Genomic DNA, 19,083 nt, shown 5'->3' on the forward strand with positions numbered 1-19,083 from the left:
TATAAAATGTGATGTTTAACTACTAGCTTGTTATTCAGTTCATTACATTTAGCAGACTAAATTGGTCCCATAGAGTAAATTACATTGTATCACTTGAACCCGGGCAAAGTAATTGTCAGTCACAGAGCTAGTCACAATTATTAAAGCTTATTGCCAATTTAAAATGTTATTGACCAACATGATCGCAAATTAGCTTTCCAACTAAGGTAAATCAATATTTATATGGCTTAACAGTAGTGATTTTATCTCTCACACGTGTCCTGCAACAGAGCAATAACCAGGCAGTCACCCTAAATACACTATGTAATAGCTAATTATTAGGTTATAGATAGTGTGGTGAACATGGCCCCGTTCATGGCCGGACACCTCTCTGACCTCAGCAGTGGACAAAGGTTTGCCGCGTTTTGACTGGACCTCACACAAGAAGAAGTCCTCTGGTACCAAGCCCGAGAAGGACAGGACTTCTCATTGACCCACATGCAGTTTCTGCCCTTCAGACATCTAGAGACTAGGCCAGGTTTTGGCCTGTGACCACCATATAAATTCCTTAGGACCCCCGGATGCAGCAGCAGTGGGTGAAGCAGAGATCCATCCAAATCCATTCATAACTGTGTTCTCAAACCTTAAAACTGATTCAACTACAACATATCCATTTCATACTTATTCAGAGAAATAAGTATTCTCGGTGACAGGTATGTGTAGTGCAACATCTTACATAAATTCAGCTGTTAACGGACAAATGAATGCATGCATGACGGTTTGATCAAGTTTGGACTTTATGCATTCAAAACATTGCCACGGGTATTCTGGAAGTGGTTTGGTAAGTGAATAATGCATCAGTGAGTGACACTGTGTATTTGGACTATACAAATAAATGCCACAGGTGGAAAGAAGGGTGGGCCACACCACGACAGATACCATATGCACAAAGCCCAGAGAGCAAGTCCTAACATATGTGACCTGTGCTGGCTAAATGAGTCACAATGAGCACATTTTCAAAACTCTCCATTAATGGACCTTTAAAATGATGTATAATTTGTTGCCACACCTGTTTGAAGTCGACAGAGTCAGCAAAGTCAGTTTTGAGAAAAAGATTTAAAGTTTCCTGAAGGTTACAAAGCAAAATCAGCTAGCAATGTTGCATCTTTTCCTCCACTTCTTTTCTTAATAATAATTATAATAATCACAATATAGCTGTTTTTTTTTAATTTTATCTTTGTTATTAGAAATGAGAACGTGCAAAAAACAACAACAGTAGAACAAATATAAGAAACAAATAATGCATTACCTTTTTCATTTTACATCTAAACAAAAGCATTCAAGAAAAAAGTATAATCAAATGTAAAAAAATCCTTTAGTGTATTCATTAAATTGATTATTAAAACCTCAAAAGCAGTTCAATCAAGGGCAGCTTTTCTTGTATCGTTTGATTTGCATTAATGCGACAGATAGCCCATATATTAAGACCTACTGTAATGCACGGATCTCGTATAACAGTTCCCCAAACGTTCACATAACAGATTATGTTTGCGTGAACTCTTAAATACTGTAATTCTGTGTATATGTGTATTTATTGGGATTGTGCGCTGGCGGAAGAGCCTTTATGCGGGCGCTACGGAAGATTGTCAGCGTGAGAAGCGAGCGAAGAGAAGATACTCCTCTCAGAAAACCTACAAATAAAGATCATTTTAGATGTGTGATTGTTATTTGGAGCATTAGTGTCGCTAGATGAGGGCTTAATGAACTAATTTTTTTGAAAACCTCAAATTCAATTAAAATCTAATCATTATTCTCTTTTTTGTTTGCCTGTAGCTCAAAATTAGTCCATGTGCATTCACACACTCATTTTGCCTGCAAGGGTCACATATATTTGTTTCTTTTTGTCTGTGAATTTTTGTGAAATTTATTTGTGGATCATTATTGTGAATATGAAACAATTCTAACCCCATACAAGCGCTGCAGCACCCATTTCCCCAATCAGCTGAGCCCCACAGATAATGACGGAGGCCAGGACACTTGAGTGCTGGGACTGATGGCAGCCAGGTGGCCTTTGAGAGGCAACAGAGCATCTGTTCTCATCAGCCGAGGGAGCAGCATCGGTCCATGCAGCGGGACATCAGACTGTGCCGGTCTATATGGCAGGTTCTAGCAGGCACGTGCACACATAGACATAAAAGGGGGCTTGAGCACCTGCCCTTTTTCGTCCTCGAAAGAAAGTGCCCTTTTTTCTAGGGAGTTTTTTTTTTTTTATGTATATATGTATGCGTGTGTGTTTCTTTTTGTGCACAGCTTTCCCTGTCAAACAAATAAAAAATCAAAATATCAGGTCAGGTCAGGTCAGGAAATGAGATTGTCTCGGCGCGTGCAGCACAGCAGTGTATCACACATTATTGATCGGCACACGCACATCACAGACAGACAGAACCGCAGACCGCAGAAGTGAAGCCCTCCCTCCCTCTCCAGTTGTGTTTGTCTTGGTGTGGAGGTGAGTGGTGATAAACAAAAGACCTCGAATTTACAGCTAATTATCCAAAAGGCAAATATAGTTAATTTGTCTTGCTAACATCCACGACTCAGGAGAGAGCTACCATGTAAGTTAGCTAAAGTTTAGCTAAGGCAATAGGAAGTCTAGTAGGTTAGACCAGTGCACGTTCTTTTATTGCATGATTCAATTTATTAAGATGCATTTAGATTAAGAATGATCACAAAATTCAAGATATGGGGGCAGAAATTTATATATTTATATAATTTCATGTAGTTAATCAGTATCACGTGAAGACTGACGTTTTGTTTTTCCACCAAAAAGCAACATGATTACAAATGTGATATTGATTTTATACAGCAGTTCAATAAACAAGAATTTAATATTAACACACTTATGTTTTAGACACAATATTAACTGTTTTTGCTCTATTTCGCCAACAAATATAATTTCAATTTGCGTTTTGTTCCTGAATGAATCAACTGTTTAAATGATTCGGTTCAGTCGCAATGACTCACTTATTAACAGTGACTTGCTGCCACCTGCTGGCAGTTTTAATTTCACATTTAAAGTAACTTTTTTTTATTTTATTTTTTTTATAATTTCAGATATCAGTATTCAACGTTTTATGTTTAAAATATCAAAACAGTATTAATGTATTTGTAACTGCAGGTTAAATGCATTCGTGTCCTGCATTAAACAGTGTGTAAATGCGTCTAAATGCCACTTCTAATGCAGCTTCTGTGTTTTCTCTGCAGTGCAAAGATGAATTTAGTCAATACTGATTTCATTTGCTTGGTAACAGCTTAAATGACTTATTCTAACTGACTGATTCAATTGAAGAATTTGACTGAAAATATGATGCACACTCATGCAGGGCTTTATAAAGGTAAAAATGCCCATAAAAGGTAAAAAATCTATTTAAACTTATTGGAAAAGATCAATTTCTATCACTGCTGTCAACTGATCACCACAGAATATGCAGAATATCAAAAACTTAAGAAGTCAGCTGTCCACAGTAGTCCTTAAGATATCAGCACAATAACACACTCAGCAAAATATTGTCTATCGTTATCGATAAAATCCCAGAAAATATTGATATATTTTTTGTCAATATCGCACACCCCTAATATATTTAATGTTTTGTTTAGAAAAAAAATGTAATAAATATGAAAAGTGCCCTTTTTTCCACTTGAGCCCCTGCCCGTCCCTGGGTTCTAGTCTTGCGTGTATGTGTGGGTCAGTTATGTAATTGTAATGTTCTTCTATTAACACTGTTTTGTTGCATTTGCTATGTCTTGTTGGTAAAAATACAGATTTTGCAGTGAGTGGTATATTTCCCAGAGTGTCACTGTTTCGGTGATGTAAGTGTGGTTAAAAGACTCTGTCCAGGTTCATCTCCCTCCATTGATCTAAACTGAAGCGGTTCTATTCTCGTCCTGTCCTGTCCTCCATAGTAATTTTATTACACCGCCAAAAAAAAAAATGTCTTATCTTCTGATTTACTGGCAGAACGCCATCCAGTGACTCAGTAAGCTTTAGTGCTTATTCCATGTTATTTATTGATGTATCCCATTTACATGATTCAATTTACACAACCTGCTAACCGTGGAAGCCTGTGCTCTCTTCTGATTCATTTAATGACATCCTGCAGCAGGATGATTTGAAGTTTACGCATCTATGCTGGAAGCTGGTATCTATGATTTTGGAGTATGAATAATGCTGTCTCATGACAAGTCGGTAAAAATACACGTTTCTGTCACTTTATGATATGAATTATGATATGAGCAGTATCCAAAATTATATCATCATAGCAGTTTTGATAATGCACTTAAGTACAGAAACACAGAGGTACAAACACAGCTCTGCTTACATGTGCTCTTGCACTACTGAGGTGGACACAAAATGCAAGAAGGCATTAATAGAGCTACCTTCAAATGAAACCTGTTGTGTTAATTCAGGTACAGCTGCTTGATATAAACATGTCGACTTTAACTCGCTTGGCTAGCAAGATTCTCTTCAAGATGCTGGTCTATCATAACACTAGTTGAAAGAGAAAACTAGAGAGAGATTAATTAGGGAAGGAAATCATAAAAACCAGGGAAGAAAGCAAATGAACTAACAGCAAGGTAACAAGCACAGCGGGGACAAGATGGGAGACAAATGAGCACATGACCAAACACAACAAAACAACGTGCAGCTGCAAATGAACAAAACAGAACCATGTGCTCACACACAGCAAAACCCCCAGTGTTAATTTAACACTCACTGGACTCATATCAACACTGAAGCAGTGTTAAAGTGAATGAGATAATTAGGTGATTAACTGAGTGATGATTGCCCATTATTGAAGACACCTGATGTTAACAAGCAGAATAACCAAAGGAGAAAATCAAAATTTGTGTCACCATTTTAGTGGTCAGTGTTTACTTTAGTGGGATCTTGACCCTTAAATTTTTTTAAAAGTTTTGTTTGGCTGCTATAACTGAGTTATAACAGCCAGACAAGCGTCATCAGGTGGTGATGATTGTGTTTTAACATAATCATTATTTGACTTGAGTCACTGAGCTTATTTAGAGTCTGATCTCTGAGTTATATTATCTTTATTGGTTACAACAGCTTTGTGATTCCACAGCGAAAGATACTGTATTTTCTATACATTTTGTAGTGATTTCTTGCAAGCTGTTCTGATTTTTTTTTTAAAGAAAAACCTCTTTGTTTTAGGCAGACACAGACATCAAGAATCAGCGTATGAATCTCAACTACGGTGACAAACAGCATATTCAGATAAACAGATCAACTCTGAACATCACAAAACAAGCTACTAAAGTCACATAAAAACAGCAAAAATAAAAGAAAATGGTAAGAATAAAAGAAGTTACAAAGACAATTCAGCTCATAATTTATTCATGCCGCAATGCATGATGGGAGCCAATGATGAGTTTTTATTGCCTACAACATGCTTTTTTGATGGTCACCATTGTTGTGATTCTCACGCTGATTCTTGATGTCTGTGTGTCTAAATTAAAGACTTCTTAAATTGATTTTGGATCAATTTAATTGGAGTAATTTCTGAAAACATCAGTCTGATTATGCCAAAAATGCCAGAGTTTGTATTTTTCACCTTGTTGACGTAATCATTAAATAAAACCTAACTCAGGTATTCAGGTCACTACGTGATGACTAGTTCAAAACATAATCAACACCACAAGCTCACCTTTCCTCTGGTTTGTCTGACTATTAAATTACATTATAACAAAATCTGATGTTAGAAATTTAAGGGTCAAGATCCCAACTAATGCAAACACTGACCACTAAAATGGTGACATACAAATTTTGATTTTCTCCTTTGGTTATTCTGCTTGTTAACACCAGGTGTCTTCAATAATGGTCAATCATCACTCAGTTAATCACCTAATTATCTCATTCACTTTAACACTGCTTCAGTGTTGATATGAGTCCAGTGAGTCCACACTCAGAGTGTTAAATTAACACTGGGGGTTTTGCTGTGCATGAAATCAATCAAGACAGGACAAAAGAGCACACGGCAAGAAAACTGAAACTGAAGCCATGCGCACCAGATGAAGACGCACAACATGGAGCATGAGTGTCTGGATTCTGATGTACTGAAATCAGATCCACAGAAGTGTCTGAATCCAGACGCCATGCCCAAAACGTGAAGACAGACACAGACACGAACACAAACACAGACCATCACAACAGTGGTGTCACAATCCTGTACCCAGTGACTAAAACTGAACTGACAGAAGGCAACAGTGGCCAACTGGTTAAAGAGTTGGACTCATAACCTGGCATGAAATGTAGGTGGGGTAAGTGAATGACCGGTGCTTTCTTTTATCCACAACTGAGGTGCCCCTGAACAAAGCAAACCGATGGATGGATGGATGCACTCAGAGCTCCTAGAAACCACAACTAATTCCTTGCTATATACACTTGACGAATAAACTCGTTCTAAACGCAGGACCAGAACAAAGAAGTTCCACTTCAGCCTGCATTGTCAGTTTTAATGTTTCCATTGAAAAGCTCCCTGTCTTTTTCTTTCTCAAGAGCTGTCATTAAAACCACCTACAACATGAACATACTAATTGAAGTAGACGAGTCAAGCATGTCAATGACCATTAGCATTCACTTAAGTGACATGTCAAGTGCCATTGAAAGTGATCTCATCATTTCACTATAAGAGCCAATTTCACTGGAATCAAGTGATTTGATATTGTGGTGACTAATGTAATAGTGGGATTTAGGCCTCATTTTTAATGTAGCTGTACATGTTACGGAATAAAAAAGAGAAAGTAGTAACTGATTTTTCACTCTTTAGTCCAAAAGACAATTTCAATTTCTCAAATATTTTATCATCTAACAGGATATTTGTGATGAAAGCTGTGCTTTTCTATAAATACTACAGCAGACAAGTGCCCCAGAATCATTTTATACTATTTTATAGCAGCCATACAAAATCAGTGATGATATCAGCTTACTATAACCTCAGAAATACAGCAAGAGTTACATGTTTTAAACAAAGAGGAACAAAATCATGTATTCATTTAACTGAAAATTGAGTGTTTAATCTTATCATTATACATTACTGACACTCTATCCTCCAATTTGATACTGTTAAGTGCTTTGACACAATCTGTATTGTTAAAAGCGCTATATAAATAAAGGTGACTTGACTTGACTTGACTTTAAAGATGTGCATTACAAATAAACTCCTCTGCTCTTACAGCTTTGAACAACATGATGCTTAGTTACTTGGTAAAGATATGTTGCTGCTCACACACCCTTCAAATGATCCCCAGAGCTGAAAGAGTGCTTCTAAACACAGTCTATTGTCTACTCTGTCTACTGCTACACAGAAAGAAGAAGCTGATGAAGCAGCAGGCCAAGTGCTCATGATCTAAACCAGGTACGCTTTTCCAGCTATGATCTTATTCTTCATTGTTCGTTGTCATTGCTCCTGCATTCCAGCACTAGTAAGTGGGTTGACTGGAATTCCACAGTAGCATTCAAGTCCCAAAAGATATATTATCACAAAAACACAAAACAAGTACTGTCTGTAAGAGTAGAGAGTGAAGAGCTCGTATGGATGTAATCAGTGCCTTTTTTCTCTTCCTTTAACTCATGAGAGCAAAAAGATCTTAACGTGAGGGGTCCTGACGGCTGAGCAGACTAAATGTAGCTCATTCCTGAGATATCTCCACGCTATCACTGAATGACCTTCTCTGTTAGCCACAGACCTTTATGATTCAAGATAAAAAAAAAAAAAAAACTCTTTAATCTGTTCAATCAGTTATCATCTGCGCCATGATGAATTACCTCATCTCTGCCATCGTTACATCAAACGCCTGTGGATTCCCTCCGTAGGAATATCCCATGTATGGTCTTCTTCAGCAATTGACTGGAGCTCCCTACAGAACTATAGAGATGGAATCGGCTAAACAAAACACAACAGGGCTTCTGTAAACAATCAAATATTCTTAGGCTGAATTCTCTACTCTGATTGGATGGCAGATGTCATAAGAGTAAGAGTGATTAATTGTCTGTAACTCCAAGCTCAGAAGAACTTTTAATCAGGATGCTTGAACAGTGGCAGAAGGAAGTAAATGTGAAAACTGTTTCAAAATAAACACATCCCCGTTGAATTAACCAGCATGCTGGTTAGGTATGTTTTGAAGCATGCCAGCTGGTTTAAGCTGGTCATGAGCTGGTTTGAGCTGGTCCTAAACTGATCATGAGCTGGTTTAATCTGGTTTAAGCTGGTCCTGTGCTGGTTATAAGCCGGTCAGGTGCTGGTCCTAAGCTGGTCTTGAGCTGGTTTAAACTGGTCCTGAGTTGATCCTAAGATGGTCATGAGCTGGTTTAAGCTGGTCATGAGCTGGTTTAAACTGGTCCTGAGTTGATCCTAAAATGGTCATGAGCTGGTTTAAACTGGTCCTGAGCTGGTTTAAGCTGGTCATGTGCTGATCCTAAACTGGTCATGAGCTGGTTTAAACTGGTCCTGAGCTGATCCTAAGATGGTCTTGAGCTGGTTTAAGCTGGTCCTGAGCTGGTTATAAGCTGGTCATGTGCTGGTTTAAGCTGGTCTTGAGCTGGTTTAAACTGGTCCTGAGTTGATCCTAAAATGGTCATGAGCTGGTTTAAGCTGGTTATGAGCTGGTTTAAGCTGGTCATGAGCTGGTTTAAACTGGTCCTGAGTTGGTCCTAAAATGGTCATGAGCTGGTTTAAGCTGGTTATAAGATGGTCAGGTGCTGGTTTAAGCTGGTCATGAGCTGGTTTAAGCTGGTCCTGAGCTGGTTATAAACTGGTCATGAGCTGGTTTAATCTGGTCCTGAGCTGGTTTAAACTGGTCCTGAGCTGGTTATAAGATGGTCATGAGCTGGTTTAATCTGGTCCTGAGCTGGTTATAAACTGGTCATGAGCTGGTTTAAACTGGTCCTGAGCTGATCCTAAACTGGTCATGAGCTGGTTTAATCTGGTCCTGAGCTGGTTATAAACTGGTCATGAGCTGGTTTAATCTGGTCCTGAGCTGGTTATAAGATGGTCATGAGCTGGTTTAAGCTGGTCATGAGCTGGTTTAATCTGGTCCTGAGCTGGTTATAAAATGGTCATGAGCTGGTTTAATCTGGTCCTGAGCTGGTTATAAGATGGTCATGAGCTGGTTTAAACTGGTCCTGAGCTGGTTATAAGATGGTCATGAGCTGGTTTAAACTGGTCCTGAGCTGGTTATAAGATGGTCATGAGCTGGTTTAATCTGGTCCTGAGCTGGTTATAAGATGGTCATGAGCTGCTTTAAACTGGTCCTGAGCTGGTTATAAGATGGTCATGAGCTGGTTTAAACTGGTCCTGAGCTGGTTATAAGCTGGTCATGTGCTGGTTTAAGCTGGTCTTGAGCTGGTTTAAACTGGTCCTGAGTTGATCCTAAGCTGGTCATGAGCTGGTTTAAGCTGGTCCTGAGCTGGTTATAAACTGGTCATGAGCTGGTTTAATCTGGTCCTGAGCTGGTTATAAGATGGTCATGAGCTGGTTTAATCTGGTCCTGAGCTGGTTATAAGATGGTCATGAGCTGGTTTAAACTGGTCCTGAGCTGGTTATAAGATGGTCATGAGCTGGTTTAATCTGGTCCTGAGCTGGTTATAAGATGGTCATGAGCTGGTTTAATCTGGTCCTGAGCTGGTTATAAGATGGTCATGAGCTGGTTTAAACTGGTCCTGAGCTGGTTATAAGATGGTCATGAGCTGGTTTAATCTGGTCCTGAGCTGGTTATAAGATGGTCATGAGCTGGTTTAATCTGGTCCTGAGCTGGTTATAAGATGGTCATGAGCTGGTTTAAACTGGTCCTGAGCTGGTTATAAGATGGTCATGAGCTGGTTTAAACTGGTCCTGAGCTGATCCTAAGCTGGTCCTAAGATGGTCCTCAGCAACTCCTGATCAAGACCATCTCATAACCAGCTCATGACCAACTATGGACCATCTTAAACCAGCTCAAACCGGCTGCCATGCTTCAAAACATACCTAGCATATGTTAGTTTTTTCTAAAGGGATATAAACATGTGTGTGTGGCAACTATAACAAATTACCCAGGACTTCTTGTATGCTAAATGAATGAAATCAATGGCCAAATGGAAATGAGTCATTCCTTTTGAGAACTGACAGTCATAGTAATGTATTTTCAGGCAAATGCTGTACAGAGGGCAGGTGTTGCTCACTCTGTTACATAATCACTGCGTCCATCATTACAAATCACTGGCGACCCATCAACTAAACACTTCCTCAGTATTATTTGTGCATGAGTGCATGTACTCAATTGTCAACGACAGGACAGAATAGCAAATAATGAAACCTCAACAAAGATGTCTGTCAAACAGATGGAAGGTGAAGCAGAATAAATGCAGAGCTGCATGTGATGATGCTTCTGGAGAAGCTGTGGACCAGCAGCTCTTGAACGGCTGAGAGGCTCTGAGGCGTGTGGAGAGCAGGACGGTTAATCAGCTCTCAGTGAGAGGACGTGCTTCAGTAGACCTCGCCGATGTGACATATTCAACCGCTGAGACATGACTGACTGGACCAGCCTGCTTTCACTGGTTTATGTATATGATGACATGAGCAGTATTACAGATACAGAAATGTAAAACAAGTCATAAATATATTGATAGAGTTTTATTTTTACAGTTTTGTTTAAATATTTTAGATCCTTTAACCTCATCCCCAAACCTAACCACTGTACATAAAATTATGAAAAGTAAACAAGCTGGGAAAAAAACCCTGCTATCTCTCAACATAACCCTAATCATTTCCCTAAAATGATATTAAAGAAAAATCTAAAAGGCAGACAAGTGCAATCACAACAATCTATTCCAAAACATGCAGCACCAAAGCAGTCCAAATGATGACGTGCTGCTTTTGAGGTGCTCTCTGGCAGCATACGATGCTTTGTGTGAGGTACAGAATAAAATGTCAGTTGTCTAAGTAGCTAAAATTGAATCCCCACTCTGTGAAGGTGCTCACATCTCATTCAAATGAACACATCACTCATGGCATGTCCCAATCATTGACAAATGAGCATTTGATTTAGCACTTCACGAGGCTGAATTTGTTGAGTTTGGCGGTTACAGTCTCTACTGAGCATGGAGACGAATAAAGCCTTGTGTGCTCCTCTCACAACTCGTCTCTTAATTCCTAACCCTAACTTAACTGATGAACTGAATTGAACCAACACTGAACTGACTTGAGCTGAATAACATGTCTTTGTAGAGCTGCTTTGTAATTGAATTGAGTTTGTTTCATGTACTTCAGAGCTGGAGCTGAAACTGAAGTTGTTTCATAACTGTTGAATTATGCAACATGTTTCATGTTTATAATTGTGAAGCTGCTTTAAAACTCTCTGTATTGTAAAAAGTGTAGTATATATAAAAGTGACTTGAAATGTGTCGATGCAATCATGTAGTCTGAATATTTGGATTACAGCACGTAAATTATGATAAATTTATGCTACACTTGTGGTCTGCTTTATGGTGGTTTTTAACTAAAGCAAAAACCAATATTGCATGATTTGATTGCATGAATGGTTAAATGATTATAGAAATTGTATTCCTTTGGAAATTTTAAAGAGTGCCCTTGTTTAAAATATGTAATATGTAAACATTTGTTCATACAGAAATTACTTACATTTTCTGTTCTCTCAGTATTGTATATTTTAGTGTCTGGTAGAAAAATTTGGTAGAAAAAAAAAAACATATGAATGCTCATGATATTACACTGACTGCACAAACAGCAGCCTCATGTCAAGATCATTTCTGCTCAAACTGGAAGATGTAATGTGACAGTTTGTATATGTGTACTTATAGCAAGGCTCCATCAGTGCTCATGGCCGAGGTGAAGCCGCACACGGGCCACGGTGTTTCTGCTCCAAATGACTACAGCAGTCAGAGAGGAACAGTTTGGAAATAATGAGAAAAGAAAACGAAAGTACATATTAGTACTTTTTGAAAGGGTGTTGCCCCAGTGACAGTTTTCTACCTTTTTTTCTGAGAGTGTGCATTGCAAAAATATTCGATTTTCTGTAATGAGCAAAACATTGTCAAAAGGCAGGACAGGGGTGCACATAAATGTTTATTATGACAGCGGACACTGAAGGAAAGTCTGCCCGATATCACCTCTCACCACGTCACTGCACTCTATACCACAATAGTAGGTTTAGTCAAGCTAAAGAGTAGCTTATTTAACAACAACTGCTGCCATAATGTCAGTGTCCACTGAAGACTGTTATCATGAAGTCCCTGAGAAAGCCGAGACGGGTTCGATTACTCAGTGAGGTCAGGTTACTGTTTAAAGAGACCCTCCCTCTAGAGTATGAGTTTGAGAGTGTGAAATAATACCAATAATACTGACATCTGTCTAATAAACCGCACTACTGTCTGTACAATAGTCCTTTGCCATTTCAAATACGAAGTATCAAACGAGTTCCTTATCTTCTCATAAAAGGACGCATAAAAAAAGACTTACAGTATAGACAGACAAAAAAAAGTGTGCCTTACCTTTTTATAAAGCAATTGAGAAGCTGCTGTCATCCAAAGGCACGGATGATGGCAGATGATTTCCGTAAAGAGCTGAATAGAGGGTCACAGCTAATGTCTTCCCCAACTCAGGGAACATCTCAGCGGTTACAGAGACATTCATGTCCAATGAAACGGTGAGACTTCCAACAGATGGGATGCACGCGGCTAAACACCTTGAGCCGCTTAATAATGAATGAAATGCAACTAGACTCTCAAATGCACATGCTGTCCGTGTGCTCTGTAATCATCACTGCTAGCACTTTCTATTGAGATGTGTGTCTGGGGAAGGAAAAGCTAAATCTTCCATACCAGAATCACACAAATGCCATGTATAAAATCATTCAGTGTTCATTTCTAACTATATATAAACCAATCAGTGCTCGTCCTGAAGGGAGATCTATGATGTGGTCAGTTTAGAGTTGTGGATCTTGTGGATGTGGACCTCAGAGCACCATACAGGAGCCGGACTGACAGGATCTCCTGTAAATGCACTTTAAGTCCAAATTATAGAACTAGGTTTTTTTCATTATTATTTTTTAACCAAATAAAGGTATCTGAATGTCTACAGGAACTAGGAATCCTTACAGTTTGTTTTGCATCTGAGTGGGTTGAGGACAAGTGAAAATAAATAAATAAATAAAAGTGCTAGACAGACAGTGAATGCAAAGGCACTGAAAGAGTTCAAATTGAAAATGTTTTTTGGATTGTGAAATGTGTCATTTGTGACCCTGGAGCACAAAACCAGTCTTAAGTCGCTGGGGTATATTTGTAGCAATAGCCAAAAATACATTGTACGGGTCAAAATGATTGATTTTTCTTTTATGCCAAAAATCATTAGGATATTAAGTAAAGATCATGTTCCATGAAGATATTTTGTAAATTTCCTACCATAAATATATCAAAACTTAATTTTTGATTAGTAATATGCATTGCTAAGAACTTCACTTCAACTTTAAAGGCCATTTTCTCAATATTTTTTTTTTTTTTTTTTGCACCCTCAGATTCCAGATTTTCAAATAGTTGTATCTCAGACAAATATTGTCAGATCCTAACAAACCATACATCAGATTATTTAGATTATTTATTATTTAGATTATTTATTCAGCTTTCAGATGATGTAATTGAGAAAATCTCAATTTTTGACCCTTATGACTGGTTTTGTGGTCCAGGGTCAAATTTGTGGTGCTTTGGATTACTCTAGATGCATAACTATACTATTTCTTAATGTATATATATTGTTGAGGATGTTTATGTATTTTTTCTGTATGTCCTGCTTATTATTTGTAATTTTTTTAATGAAGATTTTGACATCTTTAGATCTCTTTGGTTGTCTTAAATGGCTTTAGGTGATATTTCATAACGCGCCTACGCCTGACAAAAGACTCTGCTGTTGTTTGAGGATGTGTGTACAGCCAAAGCTCATAATTAACCTATCGGTAAGCCCCTCCCCTCAAACGCAGATGAGCCAATGGCAGTCGAGTATCAGTTGCACGGGGAGCAGAACTCGGACATCTTTAGGTTTCAGCGCCATAGAGAAACATTGTAAGATCCGAAGCTTGCATCGGTTTTATGGGCTTTATGTTTCAAAAATGGAAAAACGATGTGCCTGGAGTACTTGTAACACTGATTCCAGGTATCCTGAGAGGATGGGCAATATCAATTATTTTATTACATTTCCTGAATCCAAACAAAACAGAGCAAAATGTCCCTAAGCATTTAACCCCAATCACAATGAAGACAATGAAAATGTTCATTTTCTAGTTGTCATACACTCATTAAGTTACAGTCTTCATCTGCTCAAGCAGAACGTTAATGTTATCTTGTGCTTCAGCAAGGTATCTATAGCTAAAACTAGCCAACGTTAGTTGATGACTGACCCTAACATGAGGCTTCTGCTTGCATTGTGATCTGTAAACCCTTGCTTCCAAATTAATCGAGTTACCCACCATATTTATTTTAAAATCTTTTATAAATCCCTCCATGGCATATTTAATTCCCACTTGAATGGTGGCTCTTCTGTGTCCAGAATTGTTTAAGAACATCTTGTGACAGGTTTTCACTGTGACAGCTGTGAGCAGCTCCGTTTGTTTGTCCGAGGGAGCAACAGTAACTAAGGGGGGCGGGGCTTATGACAGGTCAATTACAGACTCCTTGAAAGCGACTGATTAGTGCAGCAGCAGATCTGAAGACTCCCTTCGGGACGTCCTTCACGCGGGGTTATGTACACTAGCTCTGTGAATATCCAAACACTAACATCCTCTTCAACTAGAGATGAGAACTGCATCGCTCCATAGAAACATCAGCAGCAGCTACACTGAATTATGCTTATTATTAATTTAAGTTTATTACAACACATTGTTTGTACTGCCGTGTGTGATATAGTGTGGGGGCTTACTGTATTAATCTATGCACGTGTTTGAATATTATGTGTGTTTTTTCTGTTTTTATATTTTATGGCACAGTATGAAAATATCATCTATATTACACACAACAAGGCAATACAAACAAAACAGCGCTTTCACAGGCCTCAGTTATGAGTATGAGAGCGATGAGAAGTGGGAGGAAACAGGGAAGAATCTTGAAACACTTGACATTCCTGCATTGAGGATGAACGCGAGCGACCTGTGACAAAATCAGCTGACAAAGAGAATAGCAAACAAGCAGCACACAGACTATAAAAGAGAAATAGGCCCAACAGCTGTACTTTCCTGTTTTAGACACACTATTGAGTGTTGATTCGGATTTTCCACTCAATCCATAGAAAAAGAAAGGAGCTAAAATGGGAAAATGTCAACGTTAGCTAAAGCAGAGTTTCTCAGCTGGACAGTGATTCCTATCCCTGCTCCACATATACGCTTACTACTACGCTAGGTGCATATCCAATCGTTTGTGCGGAGAGTGGAAGCTGAAGCGTTCTTCAGAACATCAGTGGAAACAAATTAAATACGCCATAATTGTTGCTCATAAAGGTAAGAATAATACATCGTTCAGAACTGTAAAGGGTCTATTTTTATTTGTGTGCACTCACAATATCAAGAAAACGTTGTGCTTTTCTAAAATAAAGAAAACTATTAGGATGTCCCGGTCTTGAACAGGAGCGCTTCACAAAAATGAACCGAAACTCAGTGAATATTTTCCTTACAGACATGATGAATATATCTATAGAAAGCTTTGAATTACTACAAAACGAAATAATTCATATCCAAAAAAAAAAGCTCTTTCATTATAATCCGTAAAGAAAATTTTTTTTCTAAAGGCGCGTCCAATGTTGAGATGGCGAGTCAGGATTTTTGACTTCATCTTTGTGACACTGACTCAGAAAACACTTAGTTTATTAATAAATAATTCAAATATCTCCTTACTATTTCCCCCAGACACATTCATTGTAACTTTTGCTGGGGCTTTGCGGCAAGCTTTAGCCTATTTAGCGCGCTCATGTCACGTTGCTGTGGGCGCTATGATCACGAAAATTCATAATTTGCACGTGTTTTTAAGCATTGCGGTTTAAAAACAAGTGATTTAAGCGATTGAAATGCAAACAACAGAACTATTCGCTTTCTGCAATTGGGTCGGATCGAGGCTGGATCATATTCACACCTTAAACGGACCGTACCAGAGTTTGTTTGGAAGCGGACCGAGACCACCTCTTCAGCTGGGTCTCGGTGCGGTTATTTGGTGCGCACCCAAGTGCGATTGCTGTATTCACACCTGCCCAAAAGATCTGCACCAAGAGGGGAAACGAACCAAACAAGACAGGTGTGAATACATCCTTAAATAGAAAATAGACTTAATTGTATTGTATGTGCACTTGTAGTTTATCAAATCTAAAAATTTTAAAAACTGTATTTTAGGATACTATAATATTAATAGAATAAAGATCACTTAAGTGTAGACTACTTAAAGAGCAATTTCATGATTATATTTCATTCACTTCTAAAAAGTGCGCTTTGTGTGTCAAATTATGGCAGGGTTGTGTCTTGTATTTTATCTGTGATTTTACAGAAGGTTAAGCTGCTGTGGAGTTGGACACACCTAGCTTTACTCTGCGGTTCGTTCAGCAGCTGCCGCACAAATAAACATGGGACCCACACAAGCTGATCAGAGGGAAGTCACAGCATCAGTAATGTAGGTAATATCATAAATTAATGTAACAAACTACGCAATTTTGTGTTTGTTTTGTTTTATAACAATCTGTATGTTTGATGTGAACTTCCTAACATTCAAAGCTAGGCCATTTAAAGCTACTGTATAAAGCACTTATATAAATAAAGGTGACTTGACATTTAGTTGCTAAACCTGCTTACTGGATTAATATATTGCTTTGATTCAGTAATTCTGACGTAAGGCCAGACTGAATTTCTGGAACAGCACAAAACAGAAGCTCAAGCGGCATTTGCAGACCGGGCTGTCCTGCACGAAACTCTTGGCTCTCTTCCACCACCCACAATGAAGTAGTCAATTTACTTTAAAACTGCTTATGAAGACGTTTTGCACGCTGCAAGAGAAGAATTCGCTGTAACCCTCCACTTTGGGTTTGGAGAGAAGTGCTGACTGCGAGCCTGCATGGGTGAGTTTGACTCCAGGCCTGACTCTCATGAAACAAAGAGGCTTTCTGTGTGGATGGAGGGGAGTAACAGTATCCCTGAGCCATCTAAATCCACGGATGCATTTGTTTGAGTCAGTGGAGTCGCTCATCTCTAGATGCTCATTAAACGGTTCTGCTCCTCCAGCTCTGTTATTAGTGGGAGACTCTCCACATGCGCCATGCTTCCCGTAAACAGCTCGACAGCAGCAGTCAGAATCTGAGGGGTCAACACTTTTAAACGCGTCTGTAGAGCATGATAGCGGTGTGACTAACTAATTCAAGACAAGTGGACATGTATTAATGAATCTGGGTTTAAAGCTCCTCTCACCAGACGTGAGACTTACACAGAAAAACAGATCACTGGATGATTTTATTACTGTCCCACACACACTGAGTTCAGGGGCTCACGGCACATTCCAGAAGAAAAACCTCTATAAACCAAGTGCATGTAAATAAAACACCACTTACCAGGGCACTTTGTCAGTTTCTCAGAGTTTGTGCGTTCCATTCAGTGAGGCAGCGCACTGGTCTTGAGGGTCTCCACTGCGCGATGTTCACTGCGGATCTGAGACTCGCCTGAACTGAGCGGAGCCCACATCTCTTCGTCAGTCAAGCAGCATAGTTTCAGCCGGGCAAAAGTCCAACCAGACACGAAACCAGTCTATTTCTGTCTGCCATATGAGCGGCAGGGTTGTGCTTTTCAAGACATTCTGTGGTCAAACATGTAATTGCAGAGTGACCGGCTATGGTAAAGTGTAATTGTAGACTTCATCGGATCCAGCCCAGCTGCCAACGGTACATGGTTAAGAACTTTAAACTCCCTTAAAAACAACTGGAGTCACATAAATAAATGTGGGCCTGGAATCCAGATGTGGGATATGGGAGGAACGAGAGAGGTAACAGACGCCGGGGAAAACAGTTAGGACAGCCAGAGCTGCCGCTGCGATGGGAAAGAAAACTCTTTTTTTATGTGACAAGACGACTGTTTTTTGAAAAATCTCAGAAGAGGGGAGGTTTTGGGAGGAGCTGTCTGGGTTCAGTTATTATTCCTAGACTTTTACCATTAAACTTTCAGGGTATCTGATTTCGCTTCAGCTACTCTGTGGAAAAATCAGCCATGGAGGGGAAAAAAAGAAAAAAAAAGCCTATGAAAACAAAAGACAGCACATGCTGAGGAACGCATGGTACATTTCACTGGAACTCACCGGTTCAGAAGCACATTTAGATGTTCGTTCAGACGCTGAAATATACAACTAAAAACAGGGGAGGGAAAATGACCTTTTGCACTTTAATGGCTTGCTGAAAAAAGAGTAGTGACTCGCTGTTGTTTGTAAAGAAGGAGATCCTTGCTCACGCTGTTACGATTTGTTTTCAACTGCAATGACTAAATGACAAACAGCTGTTCATTATTAACAGCGCTCTCTTCAATGGAACATCGCTGAGAAACCAGCGAAAAAGAAAAAAAACAGTCCCTGATTTCAAGCCTGCCACGATCTTCCAAGCTAACTTTCCATGTGAATACCGCAAGAGCCTCCACAGCTGAGTTCATCCAGATGGATTGCATGGAGACCGTGGAAAGGCCGTAAAAACAACTACTGAAAAATGAATTTCTCTGAAATAATGGCTATAATTTCAGGTTATATAATGTGCTCAGAGTACACAGACTTCCAGTAAACTGCCATTAACCACAAGAACAAAACTTACACCAGAAGTGCATATCTTTCCTCTTTGTTTTCTTCAGCAATAGTATGTGTGCAGGAAAACAAATCTGTTTTACATTTCTAGCTCCTTAAAGGGCCTTAATGCATAATTACAGATGCTGTATGATCTGCGGTTCAAGAATTACACAAAGTGTTTGAAGTCAAATTGAATATGTTGATGTTATTCTCAAACAAATATCACCAGATTTAAAGGTTTATTTTTGTGATTCTGATTTAGT

At 39.0% G+C, this 19,083-nt stretch overlaps 1 protein-coding gene across 4 annotated transcripts in view; it reads right to left on the minus strand.

The window, feature by feature from the left end:
* Positions 1 to 17,749, minus strand: part of LOC131534620 (protein inscuteable homolog) — a 55,084-nt gene extending 37,335 nt beyond the window's left edge. For 3 of the 4 annotated variants that reach the window (XM_058767619.1, XM_058767617.1, XM_058767620.1), the window contains exon 1: positions 17,613 to 17,749. The gene's annotated coding sequence lies outside the window, so the exon portion shown is untranslated. Of the gene's footprint in view, positions 1 to 7,819; positions 7,885 to 17,612 lie in introns of those variants that run through there. The other variant, XM_058767618.1, reaches the window with a different exon arrangement.
* Positions 17,750 to 19,083: the final 1,334 nt, after the last annotated feature.

Source organism: Onychostoma macrolepis, chromosome 25 (genome assembly GCF_012432095.1).
Source record: "Onychostoma macrolepis isolate SWU-2019 chromosome 25, ASM1243209v1, whole genome shotgun sequence".
In the NCBI taxonomy this organism is placed as follows: domain Eukaryota; kingdom Metazoa; phylum Chordata; class Actinopteri; order Cypriniformes; family Cyprinidae; genus Onychostoma; species Onychostoma macrolepis.